Raw genomic sequence first — 16,867 nt, 5'->3', positions numbered from 1 at the left:
TGTCCTAACATACCCTATAGTCTTTGTTGTAATAGTCCATGATTATTTCTCAAAGGGAATGTTTATATGAATCATTGTCTTCCAACACGTTTTCCTGAAACTTTTGATCATTATGCTCTGTATCAAATTTAGAAAAGCACTTTTATCAGGAGACATGAATTCTCTTTCAAATGCATGTTTCTTTCTCCTGTGTCAAGAAAGACCATTTCATTCTTGATTCTGTTCTCATGTGGTGTATTTAAAATATGGATATGGTGATGTATACCTTTTTTAATTTACTAGTTCAGAATATGTGGACACCATTTAGTAAGTGAATAACTAGATGCTTTGAATTTTATCATAGAATCTATGAGCATCCAAGGGAGTTTTCATAAATTAATAACTTAAGTCCTATAGCCTATTGTGATTAGTTCTAATTTTCTAGGACTAATTTTCAAGAAAATAAAGACTGCTGGAATATTCAACCTTAATAATTTTGGAGTCACATAAGGCACTGTTATGAGGGATACCTACCATAGGTATTTTTTTTGTGCTGAAAGCAACATTCATGTGCATTTACAAATCCAAAAACAGTCTATCCTCAGAGAATGGATGAAATTTGTCCAAGAAGTTTGGAAGGTTCATGGTTTTCAGCTGTGCAAACATTTCCAAACTCAACTGAATTTATATTAATCTCTTCATTTAAATAAATGTTCTTGTACTATTTCTAGTCTACCTTCAACCCGCCAATTGCTGTAGCAAAATAAGACAAGATAGAATCAGAGTCTTTGGTCTTGTGGAGTTGCAGAGGGATTCAGTCCAACCACTTCCTTTTCCAGGTGAAGAATTAAAGTATGCATTATTTAAGTACTAAATACAGGGAAAATTCAATGGTTAATGGCTGAGCCAGGACTAAAATCAGTCCATTTGTTCTTTTTTTCTACTGTTCTACTGTCAAAGTTCTACTGTTGACTTTGCTGTAACAATTGAGTTTCAAAAGCATAGTTAGAGACTTTAGGGACTTTTCCTTAATATAATGCTTTAAAGGTAATAGAAAAAACTTTGAAAAATATGGCTCGTTATTTCGAAACATTTGAAAAGACCCCAAAACATAACCGTAGCACAACTTTTTTTTATGTTTGAGGAGGGATGTTATAGGCTGAATTGTGGCCCCCACAAAAAATCATGTTGAAATTCTAGCCCCCAGTACCATAGAACATGTCATTATTTGGTGATAGCATCTTTACAGAGGTGATTAGGTTAAAATGGGGTCATTAGGGTGGGCCCTAATCCAATATCACTGGCATCCTTATAAATTTGGACATAGACATGGACAGAAGGAAGACCATGTGAAGACACAAAGAGAAGATAGCCATCTGTAAGCCAAGATGAGAGGCTTTAGACAACTGTAAAGTTAAAATAATATTCGTGTGGGGTGCCTGGGTGGCTCAGTCAGTTGAGCATCCGACTTTGGCTCAGGTCATGATCTCACGGTTCGTGGGTTCGAGCCCTGCATCGGGTTCTGTGCTGCCAGCTCAGAGCCTGGAGCCTGTTTTGGATTCTGTGTCTCCCTCTCTCTCTGCCCCTCCCTCGCTCATACTCTGTCTCTCTCTGTCTCAAAAGTAAATAAACATTAAAAAAAATTAAAATAACATTCTTGTAATTGTTTTCAACAAACGACTTTGGAAAAAAAGGCTTTTCCCACTGGGTGAGATCTGATTTAGGTCAAATATAGAGAAACTTGAAATGAGTCTTCTAGGAACCATAAAATAGGTCATATCATGACATTTCTTTGGGAATGAGAGTTTGAAGATACTCCAGACCCATACTGCTTTTTTTTTTTTTTTTTTTTAGAGGTGCCCTGTCTTCTAGTATTCACCACAAATACGTGTGCTTAATTTTCAACTAATGGGGGAAAGGAGTAGGGCAAATTCAAATTCCTCAAAGATCACTGTTTTTACTGAGATCAGTTATTTTTCTTGAATAAACATTCACAAGAATGCTGCAAGCCTTTGGTATTTTGAGTTTTGAAAAAGTTGATTCTAACAATTTTGCCAGTTCTCTTGTTGGTTTTATGTAGGAGAGGCTTTTGGAGGTTCTCACTCTGATTTTCACTGTTGTCACCCCATTTCATGAATTTTATCTAACATGTATTTATTATTTTTTAATACAATATGTTTCCTGATTTTCCTTGTTATTCCTCCATTGGCCCATGGGGATGTTGGAAGTGTGTATATTTGGGGATTCTAGATATCTTTTTGGTACTGATATTTAATTGACTTTCATTTTGTTCAGGTAATATATTTTACTTCAGTATGTATATTTCATAAAATATTGTTTTAAATGTGCTGATAGAAATATGGATAAAATGCTAGATTGGAAAGCAAATAACTGACTTCCTGTGGGGGAGACAGGTAAGGTTCTTTTTGCAGCCTTTGCCTAAGCCATGAAGGAAGGATAGCGTCTAAGCCTCATGGAAAAAGTGTCAGAGAGTGTTTTACAGAGCGGGTACAGTATATGCTAAAAGTTAAGAGAATAAAGAAAATAGGCTGACATGAAGAACCTTGACAAGGTCTCTAAGCAGGATGTTTAAAAGAGCCTGTAGGAGATGTTACGGGTTGCCGCACAAGAGAATGGAAAGAACACCAAGCTTTAATTACCTTTAATTTTAAGGTAAAAATCTGAGTTTACTTGAATGCAGTAGGAGGCCACTAATAGGTTTCAGGCAAGAGTAAAAATGATTAAATTTGCTTTTTAGAAAATGAATTCTGATGTCATTGAAGGAATAACTAGAATGGGAACAATTAAAGGTAGCAAGAATTGTGCGTTCTGGCTCATGCTGATGAGGGCCTATAAGAAAGCATTGGCCATGGAAAAAGGAAGTTGTGAATTTGATAGATAAGATATATTTGGGTATCCTTATTCAGTAGATGTTTTAGGTAAGAGAAAAGTTTAGTAAACTTTTTGGACTGGGGACTAGATAATATGCTTCTAATCACAGTAGTTAATAGGGAAAGAAGCAGGTTTTGCAGAGGAAAACACTTTATTTATATTTGAGATGGAGAATTTACTTTGTACAAAATCATATTTAGTCCAGTGGCAGCTTGCCCACATTAGCAATATGTTATTAGACCCCAAAGACCACTGTCAAACCATCTGAAAGTGAATCTAATGATGTTAATTAATTTGATGAGAGAGTCTTATTAGCCAAAATATCTTACTAGAGAGATTTCATCTATATATCTATATCTAGGTCTAGATCTAGATATCAGCAACACTGAGAGAAAGTCTTGTAAATTTATCGAACCTGTAAAGCCCTGGCTTCTGTTTGTAAAATCAGAGGTATTTTGGAATAACTGAAACATTGATGAATATGTATGGAGTTGCTTAAGGAAAGCTAATTTAAAAAAAAATAGCCTTAGTGTATTCATAAGGGAAGCAATTCTTGAGCAAGAATTCTTCCTCCTTTGGTAATGGTCAGGGTGACCATTTGTCAGATGGTTTACACAAAAGTTCAATTCAGTTCAGCAAACATTTGCTGAGCATCAACTATACACAAGGCAGTATAAGTTACTGCATAGCTCTGCCCTTGAACACTTATATTCTCAAACCTTTTTGTATCCTCTAGTTTCTTCCTTGAGTGTTCTGACAGACTACCTTTGGTTTCTGAGATGCCAGTAGGGCATGAGCAGCTACTTGTGTCAGATATTGATTCACTTGCAAGGGCTGCCAGAACACAAATATCACACAGGTTATGTTTGGCACTTTGACAAGGAAGGGCAGTATAAATGGACTCTTGGAGAGTTTATTGAGTGATTACACAGGGTGTATTGAATATTTTTGAAAATCTCAGATTAGGGATTGCAGCTGTCTGTCTTTTTCTGCTGCAGTTAAGATTTTTAATACTTAATACTTGGTGTGTTAGCAAAAACAAATAGCTGGGACTCAAGAAATCTTGTCTCTGATTTAGTACTAGTGAGTTGTGAGTATCAGTGGAACTGTTTCCCCATCCATTAAATGAAATGATTCAACTAGATAAATGGTTCTTCTGCATGTGTACACAGATCTTTGTATATAATTTCAAGAGGTTCATAGAATCACTGAAGTGTAACCATGACCTGCTGATTTGGACACTGTTACTATGTGACCTTTTAGAGCCTTTCCAGCTCTAACATTTTCTGATTGTATGATGTTTGTGCTCTTGAACTCCAGTGATTCTTCCTTTTGGTTCAGCAGCTGCTGGCAGGAAGAGGGGGCACCTCTGGCTCTTTTAGGGTGGCTAATGAACAGTCAGCAGGCAAGCTGCACTGATTGTTCCATAACCTCATTAGATATCCCTCAGTATTTCTCAGCTCATTCTATGTACATGCTGTCTCTACTGCCTGAAATTTTCTCATTTGATATACTATGAACATATTGGACACTCTTAAAACACTAAATATGCCAAGGAGAAAATGTAACTTCCATTAGCACTTTGGCTCCCTCAGTGTTGACGTTAGATGTTGATAATATTTGACTCATTTCTTGGCTATTTGCATGATCATAAAACTGTAAAGATTTATTTTTCCTTTGCCTAGATCGTGGGATAGAGAATTCTCTCCTAATGTTAAAGGCATGTATTCATTGATGCCAGCTGATGTTATATATGTGAGAGTGTGTGTGTATATTTACATACACATATGTAAATGTGTGTGTATATATATCTATATATATATATCTATATATATATACATATATATATCTATATATATATATATCTATATATATATAGATATATATATCTATATATATATTCCAACACATGCATGTATTAGAAGTGGGTAAAGGAAAGGATTATTTGGCCATCTATATATGTAGACGGGATCTGTTCAATATTCAAGGTTGGAATTATTAATCTTTTAGATATCCTCAGTTAAAGCAGTGATAAATTCTAGTTTTTATCTCAGCTTATTCCTATCCTTGACCTTGATGAGATTAGCTATAGTGTTGTTATTCTGATGGATACTGCAATAATAGAATATTTAAATAACATGGAACCCAAATCGTGTTAGAATACTTCCATTACTATTCTTCTTTACCTTCATAAGTTCCACAATTCTTGTGGAACTCCTCAAGGTCTATAATACTACAAGAAGTTAAGCATGAATCTATTGGTAGTAAGATTTAGACTGAATATATTCTTTAAAGAATAAATTCATCCTAAGTAATTAAAATAATAAGGCCAACATACAGATGCATTCTCTGTCCTAGCTCCATTATATATCTGTTCCATTACTTGCACATGAATAAAAAAGTGAATTATTTATTAAAGCTATTACTAAAAACCTTTACCTTTATATTCCTATCTAGAATCTTTTCTTAACATTTTATCCATTATTTTGCCAAAATATTTTAATATTTTGGAAGTACGGGTGATATGCACACAGGTACTAACTTTCAGAATCATCCCTTCTCTTTTAAAGGAACATGTCAGTAGGTACTAAAAGGTACTAAAAGGAAGAGATTTATTTTTGTAACTGAATTATCATGTTATCTTAATGTTACTATTTACATATGGTTTAGAAGTTTCTTCCTTTGCAAAGCTTTCCCTCCCCTAGCCTGCATTGTATTTATTGTCCCCAGCCAGTTAGGTATGCCTCTTCCTTGCTCACATTATGCCATGAACACACTTCTGCATATCTTTAATATTGCACTTGCCACATCTTTTGAACATTAGCTTCAAAAATTCCTATCTTCCCCACTAGACCATGACCTTCTTGATGGTGGAAACTCATTTTTATTTACTGTATTTTATTACCTAGCACAGACTGTAACACTCAGTAAGTATTTTTTCTAGTGAATAAATGATAGTTTCACCCCTTGCTGATTGCTTGTGATGATTATGAAAATTAGAGGACTTTGGATAAAATAAGTGACCATGTATTGAATATCTAACATTTTTTGGTGCTGGAGTCTTTTATATCAACAACTGAAAGATGAACCTGGCAAATAGTATCTTTGGAATGAAAATGAACATTTCAATGTACACATGTTTAATGGTTCAAGTGAAAATCAGTGAATCCTAACATTTTAGAGGCCTTATTTCTTTTTTATGTTTTTAGAGCTTTATTTTTACCTTTATTGAGGTATGAGTGACATACAATAAGGTACATATAAAGTATGCAGTTTGTGAATTCTGACATATTAACATACCAGTGAAATCATAACCACATTATAGTGAACATAGCCATCAGGCCCAAAAGTTTCCTCAGGCCTGTTTGTAGTTCCTCCTGTTCCTGCCCCTGCCTTTATTTCCCTGGGCAACCACTGATATGCTTTCTGTTATTATATATTGGTTTTCATTTTCCATAATTTTGTGTAAATGGATAATATCGTATGTGCTGTTTTGTGTTTCCTGAAGTATAGTTTTGATATAACACTTGTATTGTTGTGTATATTAATAGTTTATTTTCTTTGAAGAAACATTCTATTATATGAACATGATACAATTTGTTTATTTACCTGTTGATAAACATTTAAGATCTTCTAGTTTTTGGCTCTTATAAATAAAGCTACTATGGACATTCACATACAAGATTATATCTGGGCTTCTGCTTTTATTTCTCTTGGGGAAATATCTAGGAGTGGAATGGCTGGGCTATATGGTAGGTCTGTGTATAAATTTTTAAGAAACTGCCAAACTGTTTTCCAAAGTAGTTGTATCATTTACATTCCAGTCAGCAATATATGAGATTTTCAGGTTCTCCTCAGTTTTGTTGCCACTTTCCATGGCCAGGCTTTCTAATTTTAGCCATTCTTAGAGAAGTATAATTGTATATCTTTGTGGTTTTAATGTTCATTTCTCTTATGACTAATGATGTTAAGTATCTTTTCATTTGCTTATTGTGATCCATTTATATTTCTTGATAATGTGTTTGTTTTAATCTTTGGCCAAATTTTCAATTAAGAGTTCTTTATACATTTTAGATACAAATTCTTTATCATATAGGTGTCTTGCAAATATATTTTCCTAGTCTGTGGCTTGTCTTTTCATTCTTCTTAACGGTCTTTCGAATAGAAGTTTTTGATTTTGGTGAAATCCAATTTGTCATTTTGTTCTTTTATGGATTATGCTTTTTCAGTATCATACTAAGAAATCTTTGTCTACATCAGGCGCACAAGGTTTTCTTTTATGCATTATTCTAAATGTTTTAATTTTTTAGAATTTAAGTCTGTGATTCATTATGAGTAATTTTTATATAAGGATTAAGGCATGGATCAACTTTATGTTTCTTTTTTCTGTATAGTGATTTTCACTTGTTTCAGCATCAGTTGTTCAAAAGACTATTCTTTCTCCAGTGAATTGCCTTTTTTGCCTTTGTAAAAAAATCAGTTGTCCATATATATATATATGCCTCTTTTTGGAATATCTGTTTTGTTCTGTTGATCTATTTGCTTATCTCTGTCTGAGCCACTACTACGCTTTCTTGATTACTAGCTATATAATAAAATCTTTTAATCAAGTAGATAATTCTACTTGATTAAAAGCCCTACAGTTTTGTTCTTCAAAGTTGTTTTGGTTATTCTAGGCCCTTTGCATTTCTACATGAGTTTTAGCATCAGCTTTCAATTTAATACAGAAATCCAGCTAGGATTTTGTTCTGGGATATGTTGAATCGTATCAATTTGGGGAGAATTGACATCTTCACATTGTTGTTTCTTTTGACCTATGGATTAGGCATGCCTCTCTGTGTACAGATGTCTTCTTTAAATTCTCTTAGCAATATTTTACAGTTTTTATTTCACAAGTCTTGTACATTTTGTCAGAGTTACTTATTTTGTCCTAAATATTTCATATTTTTTATATGTGTTAAGGGCATTTTTTTTCAAAATTTGAATTTATGATGATTCATTACTAGCTTATAGAAATACAGTTCTTTTTATATATTATATGTTGACCGTGGATCTTACTACCATGCTAAAACTCATTATTTCTAGTATTTGTTTTTTGTTGTAGATTCCACTGGATTATTTGTATAGATTATCATGTCCTATAAGATTATTTGCAAAGGCAGTTTTAGTTCTTCCTTTCCAATCTGAATGCCTTTTATTATTTTATTTTAATTAAAAATTTTTTTAAGCTTTATTTATTTTGAGAGAGAACATGACCAGGGGAGAGGCAGAGAGAGGGAGAGAGAGAATGTCTTAGGCTCCGTGCTGCCAGCATGGATCCCAATATGGGACTCGAACCCACAAACTGTGAGATCATGCCCTAAGCCAAAATCCAGAGTCAGAAGCTTAACTGACTGAGCTACCCAGGCACCCTATCCTTTTATTATTTGAGACTCCCCATTCCCCTCAACTCACTCACACACACACACACACACACACACACACACACACTTACAACTGCTCTAGCTTGAATCTCCAGAGTGATGTTGTATATAAGTGGTGACAAACATCTTTATGTTTTTCTTGATCTTAGGAAAAGAGATTAAGTGTGATGTTAAATGGAGGATTTTTGGTCAATGCCCTTGATCAGGCTGAGAAAATTCTCTGTTATTCCAGATGTGCTAAAAATTTTTAGCATGAATGGATAAGGGATTTTGTCATATAATTTTTATGCATACATTAGAATGATCTTGTTTTTCTTTTTTCAGTCTGAAATATGGTGAACTATATTAATTACTGTTTGAATGTTAAGCCAACCTTGCATTTCTGGGGTAAATGAATAAACCCCACTCCATCATTTATGTATTGTTGGTTTCCATTGGCCTAAATTTTGTTTTCAAGTTTTGCATTTTTTAAAGTGAGGCATATTGGTCTCAATTATCTTTTTCTTGCAACATAATTGTAGTAGGGTAATGATAGTTTTATAGAATGAATTGGGAAATATTCCTCCTCCTCAGTTTTCTGGACGATTTTATTTGGTGTTGAGATTATCTCTTCCATAAATATTTAGGAAACTTTCTGGTGAAGCTGTCTGGGTATAGATTTTTACTTGTGGATAGGGTGTTAGCTACAGATACAATTTCTGTAAAAGGTACAGAGGTATAAATGGCTACCTGTTTCTTCTTGAGTGAGCTTTGACAGTTTGAAACCATTTTTTTCAGTTTTATCTAAGTTGTAGAATTTATTGGTGTAAAGTTTTTCATGATATTTTCTTAAGTAATAGCTATAGCATTTGGAATGATGCCATATCTCTGATTCCTGAAAGTGAAAAATCTGTGTCTTCTCTCTTTTTTTACCCCCGTCTGGCTATTTTTTCTTGATTATTTCAAAGAATCAGTTTATGGTTTAATTAAATTCTTCTATTATTTTCAGTTTCATTGATTTCTATTGTATTCTTTATTCTTTCATGTCTTTTACTTAGTTTAGTTTTAATTTTCTCTTCCTTTTTAAAGAAATTCTTACATTTTTAAAGATTACTCATGTAAGATGGATAGAATTTAATTAATTTTGGTTTAGTTTTATATTTTGTAAAGAATATACTGTGTCCCCTGGAACAGTGTAGAAGACTTTAATGCACGCTTAAGATCAGCATTTTCCTGGGCCACCTGGTGGCTTAGTTGGTTAAGTGTCCTACTTTGGCTCAGGTCATGATCTCGAGGTTCGTGAGTCCAAGTTCTGCATTGGGCTCTGGGCTGACAGCTCAGAGCCTGGAACCTGCTTCAGATTCTGTGTCTCCCTCCCCCACTAACACTCTGTCTCTCTCTCTCTCTCTCAAAAATTAATAAACTTCAAAAAAAAAATAAAGAAAGATCAGTGTTTTCCTCTCCATTCCTTTCCCATACCATCTTTTTTTTTAATTAAAAAAATTTTTTTAATGTTTATTTATTTTTGAGACAGAGAGAGACAGAGCATGAGCAGGGGAGGGGCAGAGAGAGAGGGAGACACAGAATCCGAAGAAGGCTCCAGGCTCTGAGCTGTCATCACAGAACCCGATGCGGGGCTCGAACCCATGAACCCCGTGAGATCATGACCTGAGCCGAAGTCGGATGCTTAACCGACTGAGCCACCCAGGCGCCCCTCCCATACCATCTTGAAAGCAGCCATCTGTTGATTGAAATACACTGATTTGTAAAGTATATATGTTGTTAATGTCAAATTTATCATGCTTACAGAGCATTGAATTTATATTTATTATTTTTTGTTATAATGTAACAGTTTTAATTGATGTAAAATTTACATTCTGGCAATTCTTTTTCTTTCTTTTTTTTGAGTTTTAAATTTATTTTCTAAAAATCCCTCCTACAAATATTTTTCTTCTATATCCTCTTTAAAAATGAATAGATAATTATGGAAAGAGCCTAAATATCTATCCACTGATGAATGAATAAAGAAGATGTGGTGTATATATACAATGGAATATTGGTGATCAAACGATTGAAATCTTGCCATTTGCTGCAACGTGGGTGGAACTAGAATGTCTTATGCTGAGTAAAATAAGTCAGAGAAGGACAAATATCCTATGATTTCACTCATTTGTGGAATTTAAGAAAGAAAGCAGATGAACATAGCTGAAGGGAAGTAAAAATAAGATAAAAACAGAGAGGGAGGCAAACGATAAGAAACTCTTAAATACAGAGAACAAACTGAGATTTGCTGGAGAAGTGTTGGATGGGGGATGGGCTAAACTGGTGATGGGCGTAGGAAAACACTTGTTGGGATGAGCATTGGGTATTATAATGTAAGTGATGAATCACTAAATTCTACTCCTGAAACCATTATTACACTATTATGTTAACTAACTTGGATTTAAATAAAGTAAAAAAAAATGAATAGAAACAAAGCAATAGTTTATCTTGATATAGGTTTAAAATCAGCCAAATTTAGGTTTTAAAGAGTTAAAGTCAACCAGAAGTTCTGCACTTAGTAGCAGCAGATGATCTTGTCTTTTCCCAGAGATGGAGTCTGTGAAGACAGCTGCTGAGAGAAATGGATGAAGATAATAGGCCTCTATGGTGTAGAGCACATACTGATGCTCCCCTGAGTAAGGCACCTCTTTCGTGGTCATTTGCTAGAGAATGATAGAAGAATAGGTGTCAACTTTGGGTGTTATGGTCTTTCAGGAGCTCTGGGGCTTGGTGGATGTATGTGTTCTCTAGATGGTAAGAAGTCTCTGGAAACACAGCGAATCTTCCAGCTTCTTGAAGCAACCAGTCACCAATTTTGCAGGCATCTTGCTCACTAATCAAAATGTTAGCAAGCCTCAGGGCCAAGTGCACAATACTTTACGAGTGACGGAAAAGCAGGCCATCAAACATCTAGGGAATCCTTATTTCCCTAGGTGTATGACAGTATATACTTTCCCAAATTTAATTGTTTTCTGGCACAGCAGTGAAGCCCCCTTTCTCTTTCTCAGGGCAGCTGATAGCACCATATATGACTTCGTGTAAAGTGACATTGCCACCAAACTCCACGATTATGGCATACAGACTATTAAAGCCCATGGGGCTGTGAGTGCTCACAGTCACAACCTGCATGATATTGTCATGACAGAGCCCTGCTATATGTGGCTCAGCCCAGAAGATCCACTGGGATGCCATTCAGTGTGTTTTTAAACATTTTTTTTTGATACGTGTAGGAAGAAGAATCCCGGAAACAGAAAAACTAGTTAGAGAAGAAGAGAAACAAGGGATAATGTTACTCTAAAACCAGGAGATGGGGCGCCTGAGTGGCTCAGTCGGTTGAGCATCTGACTTTGGCTCAGGTCATGATCTCATGGTTCATGGGTTCGAGCCCTGCATCAGGCTCTGTGCTGACAGCTCAGAGCCTGATGCCTGCTTCCGATTCTGTGTCTCCCTGTCTCTCTGCCCCTCCCCTGCTCGCTCTCTCTCTCTCTCTCTCTCTCTCTCTCTCTCTCTCTCTCTCTCTCAAAAGTAAATAAACATTAAAAAAATTTAAACCAGGAGAGCACTTGAAGAGGGGAAATTGATGAGTAGTATCAAATATTGTAGGGAGCTCAAGTAAGAGAATGGAAACCTGGCCTTTAAACTTAGAAACTTGAAAGTCATTTAAATGATCTTAGTGAGAGTAATACCAATAGTGTGGTTGAAGTAGCAGCAAATTGCAAAAGGTTGAGAGATGCAAAAGGGGATATGGAGACAGGGAGTATACTTATAAAAGGGTACTTGGGAAGGGAAGAAGTAAGCATAAGTCAAAGGTAGGATTTTTATTATGCTGGGAGAAATGTGAACATATTTATATGTTGCTGAAGGAAGGATCTAGTTGAGAGGAAGTTGATGATGCAGCAAAGAGAAAAGATCATTGATAATATAAAGATCTTGAGTAACTGAGAGCGAATGGGATTTAAAGTACAGATGGAGGGACCAGCCTAAGGTAGAAGTTTCTTCCTTTAGGGCATGAGGAAAAGATGGCATGATTCTAGGTAAATATATCTCTGGGAAATGGAGAGTGAGAAAGATGCTTTTTGATAATACTCTGAGGAACTATTTGCTAAAGGAGAAGAGGTTTGGGATGAGATACAGTGCTGGAGAGAATAATGGACATTAGGGATAGTCACTGAGGGGAATGGAAAAGACGACCAACCAAAGGGGAGCTCAGTGGCCTGGGGAGCTCAGCTGGGGTGAGAGGCAGTGTATTTTTAGCATGGTGTCTGCATTAGTCTTCAGGAATCTGGGCACAGGAGCATAGAGGGCAAATGATAGGTCTGAGAAAGGCCTTTGTTAGCAGGGCTGGAGCAGAGGGAATGGATTTTTGATAAGAAATTTGTTGAAATGATGTGCCATAAAGTCTAGGTTGGATCAGAAGGTATTTAGACAGGGACATGGCAGAGCTGGGGTGGGGTGGGGAGTGGATGATGACCTCCAAGAAAGTAGAGGTGGTCAGAGCATCAGAAACTCCAGTGAGTTTCAAGATCAAAGGTATCAGTAGCAATGGAGTAAGATTTTTGGAATGATGAGGACTATAATCAGTGGGAAATTTAAGCTGTTTGAGGTGATGGTGGCCCAGGATGTGACCCTGGGAATGGGGTGACTGAAGAGGAGCACTGCTGCTGGAGTTGAAGGTCAGAGTTGAGAAGTCTCAGAAATATTTAGAGCTGTAACTTAAGAAATTAAAATTACTTTTTATATGAATTTTTCATTTTTCCAGAGCCATGAGGGTTTGCTTCTTCCCACAACTAAGCAAAAGTGGCAGTGGGATTACTTTGGTGAATATCTCTTGATAGTTAACTTTGGCCTGGTAGGTATTGTTTAATTAGCAATGTTGCTTTGCAGAAATGTTCATGTTTGTTCTCAGAAGGGTTGTTCTCAGTAGGTGAGACAAATAAATCCCAATATGCCACTTGGTCATGGTGTATGATTCTTTTAATATATTGTTGAATTTGTTCTGCTACATTTTGAAATTTTTGCATCTATGTTCATCAAGGATATTGGCCTAATTTCCTCTCTTCCCCCATCTCTTCCTCTCCCCTTCACTCCCCTCTCCTCCTTCCCCTCCCCTCTCCTCTTTTAACTTTCCTTCTTTCTTTTTTTGTGTCCTTGTCTGGTTTTGGTGTCAGGATAATGCTGGCCTCATAAAATGAGTTTGGAGGCATTCCCTCCTCTTCATTGTTTTGGAAGAATTTGAGAAGGATAGGCATTAAATCTTCTTTGAATATTTGGTGGAATTCACCAGTGAAACCCTCTGGTCCTGGGCTTTTGTTTGTTGGAGCTTTTAATTATTGGTTCAGTCTCCTTACTAGAATTCAAAAATGTATTACAGCCCAACCAAGATAAAAGATATGCTATAGACTGTGCTTCAGCCCAAGAACGAGGCAGATATTTGATTAGGCCTTTTTTTTAACTTTTAAAAACAGGGTGGATTTAAATAAAATATGAGTAAATTATACTTGGCTCCTTTCCCTTTGCTCATTTTTTTTTTAATTCCTGTTTTTGGCAAAAAATCTCCAAAAGATGTTCATACTTAGAAATTCATGCAGGATCGCTCAGTGGTGTACTCAAACAGATGTCAAAGACAGAGATAAGGAAATTTGGCTAAAGACAGACAACAGAGTATGGATGGTGTGATTATGGAGGCTGGCAAGCCCAAATCTGTAGTATGGGCCAGCAGGCTTGAAGCCCAGGAGAGCTAACGGTGCAGATACAGTCTGGAGGCAGTGTGCTGGAGAATTCCTTCTTGTTTGGGGAGGCTTATCTTTTTCCTATTCAGGTCTTAAGCTGAGTGGATGAGATCCATAGCAAAATCAGTGGCCAGAGCTTTTTTTAGAGTGACTTCTTTCAAGTCCCAATCCTTCAAGTTTCATGAGGGCAGCACGAGGACCTCTTCCTCACCCCTCTTCCCACACATGTGACACCTAGGAAGATGCTAGGTAGCATTTTGTCATGATTTGTTTGTACCATGTACCTTCAGTCTCTGAAATAGCTATTCTCACATAGTCTCCTGCCTCAGATCTTCTACAGTTTGAGTGTCTACCTCATCTATGCTGAACAATCTCAAACATAGAGGAATCCCTAAGTCAGTGATTCTAAAGTGTAGTCCATACAGCAACGTCAGCTTCACCTGTGACTTATTTGAAAGACAAAAATCTCTTTTTTATTTTTTTAACTGCTTAAGTTTTTTTCCTGCTATCCTACCTGAAATATTTCTCTTTTCTAAAATGCCATTATATTCATTTAGTAAATGCATTATGATAAGTAATTAAAAACTGATATAGCATTTTTGATACACATTATTTGTGGTCATTAAATTATCTCAAATCTTTTTTCTTAGCTCTATTTTTCATTAGTAAATCATTTTCATGTCTATTATTAGCTATCACTGTGTGTATATATATTATATAATTATATTATATTATATTATACTATATTATATTATATTTTACTGTTTTGAATTAAAGAACCTGTTGATTGGGGAGAATAATCCTTTTTCCAACTTCACAGTAACATGTTATACTTTCTAAGTGTGTGCGCAAGTCTTAGGCACTCAAAATACTTGGTATAAGTAAAAATAATCTTGGTGTTTTTCATAGAAAACTTTGACAGCGCAGGAGGGGTGGGGGAGTCCATTCAAAAGCAAGGGAAAGTAAGGGAAAGTGAATGCCTAAACAGCTACGAGAGAAAAGTTTCTTGAGCTCTAATCATCTCTCTCTATGCTGTTTAATTCTGGTGTTACTTAAATTGAAGCACTCTTGTCCATTTCATAGATCTTCTTCGCCCTTGGTATTTCAGAGGCAGAGTATTATGACTTTTTTTCTGTTAATACAGTCATTTTAGTATTGAACATGTCTGTGCATTATAAAGTGAGGGTTGCATCATACATATAGCTACACTCAAGAGAGAAGACTAAAGTCTAGAGAAATCTTTGGCTTTGGCTGAGATTTCCTAACTTTATTTCTATTTATTTCTATTAGTGATTTCTGGCACAGTCTCATGAATAAAACAAGGCACTGGATGTTTTTCTTGGCTTTTCTTAAAAAATATAAAGGTAAGGTAATAAGGAAATATTTAACATGCCTAGTCCGTCCAGTTTCTGAAAGTTGAAGACACAAGTTATAGGGCATGAGGCAGCGTTTCCTACCCCTCAGGCGGCATGTCTCAGTACTGTAATGGTACCAAAGATGTCTGCTGTATTTCTGCATCTACAAAAGGATTTTCCAGATGCTGTAAGTAGTCCTTGATATCAGTGTTCCTTAAGAAAGTCTAACTATAACTTAACTATTTATATTTTTGTTTATATTACCTCAGTCTATGATAAAAACAAAAGTTAGTAATAGGTAATACTTATTTTTGACGATTTGGCTCAGTTTACCTTATTGATAAGAAAGGTAATTGTTCAAACTACTTTTCCTTTAAAAATGCCTTTTTGGAATTTTAATTTAATAATTTGACTACTTAAAACAAAAAATGACCGACTGAGATTTTGCTTATTTCCCTTAATACTAGAAATGCTATTTTAAAAAGAATGCAATTTTGAACAAATAGAATTACCTTGAAGTGGTGAACATTTTATGGAATGTCTTGTAATACAAGAATAACAAAATGGATTGCTTTTAAAAATTTAATAATTTTGCAAGAAAAAAATATGTCCAAGTTATGGCTAAGAATTTCCTTTTATTATTAAAATATAAAGTACTCCTATTGTAGTAGATCTTCTAATAAAATATATTCCATCCTTATTTCTTATTACTTACTGCTAGGATGAATGATTGTATGCTATTTAGTCTTTCAGTTTTCAGTATTTTCTGTGGAAGGGTCAAATCAGCAATTTTCACAATATAAATGATGAATCTTGACATTATTTTTCAAAAGTAGGAAATTTTAATAGGTTTCTCTGTAGCTTGTGCACCAAATACTGCTACCTTAATGCATAGAAAATCTAGGCTAACTTTCTCTGTGTTACCAGCTTTTATAGAGGAACAAGCCAAACTACTCTACCTTTTGCTTGAAATGGAGCCTGCCCAGTAGGACAAGAGTAGACCTGATTCTAATCTTTGGAGCATTGTATTTGTCTCTCTAGAGCTTTAGAGAAAGAAAGGAAGGAGCAGTCTCTTCCTTTGGTCCCTCTTCCTCCTGCTTTTTTTCCCTTTTTTTCCACTTCAGAGGCTGATAGAAAAACAAATATCTTATTATTGACTATATGCTATTTGGTGGACTATTTGCTATTAATTAGTATTTATAACAAAAACATTTTATTAAACATGTCTATTAAAAAATGCAAAAATTAATTAAGGAACTGTATTACATTTAAAATGTATCATCTTTGTTTTACCTTTATTATTTGTATTAAAATAACTTATTTTAATTATATTTCTTAAAACTTCAGCATGTACTGTGTATCATGCAGATTAATAAAGGTGTATGTTTGATATTATCATCTTACCAATCCTCTTTTTTATTATTATTTTTTAAATTTTTTAACATTTATTTTTATTTTTGAGACAGAG

General features: G+C 35.1%; 1 protein-coding gene and 1 pseudogene across 16 annotated transcripts in view; one reads left to right on the top strand and one right to left on the bottom strand.

Moving 5' to 3' along the window:
* The window catches only part of NAALADL2 (N-acetylated alpha-linked acidic dipeptidase like 2), a 1,331,477-nt gene that overhangs the window by 47,424 nt on the left and 1,267,186 nt on the right, over positions 1–16,867 (top strand). For 2 of the 16 annotated variants that reach the window (XM_042998916.1, XM_042998926.1), the window contains one exon: positions 10,864–10,951. The exons of the other annotated variants lie outside the window; for them this stretch is intronic. The gene's annotated coding sequence lies outside the window, so the exon portion shown is untranslated. The remainder of the gene's footprint in view (positions 1–10,863; positions 10,952–16,867) is intronic. 16 annotated transcript variants of the gene reach the window in all.
* LOC122241914 lies at positions 10,781–11,507 on the bottom strand (annotated as a pseudogene).

This window comes from Panthera tigris, chromosome C2 (genome assembly GCF_018350195.1).
Source record: "Panthera tigris isolate Pti1 chromosome C2, P.tigris_Pti1_mat1.1, whole genome shotgun sequence".
Taxonomy (NCBI): domain Eukaryota; kingdom Metazoa; phylum Chordata; class Mammalia; order Carnivora; family Felidae; genus Panthera; species Panthera tigris.
Note: the sequence above shows the minus strand (reverse complement) of the source record. Positions and strands in the feature narration are given on the sequence as shown.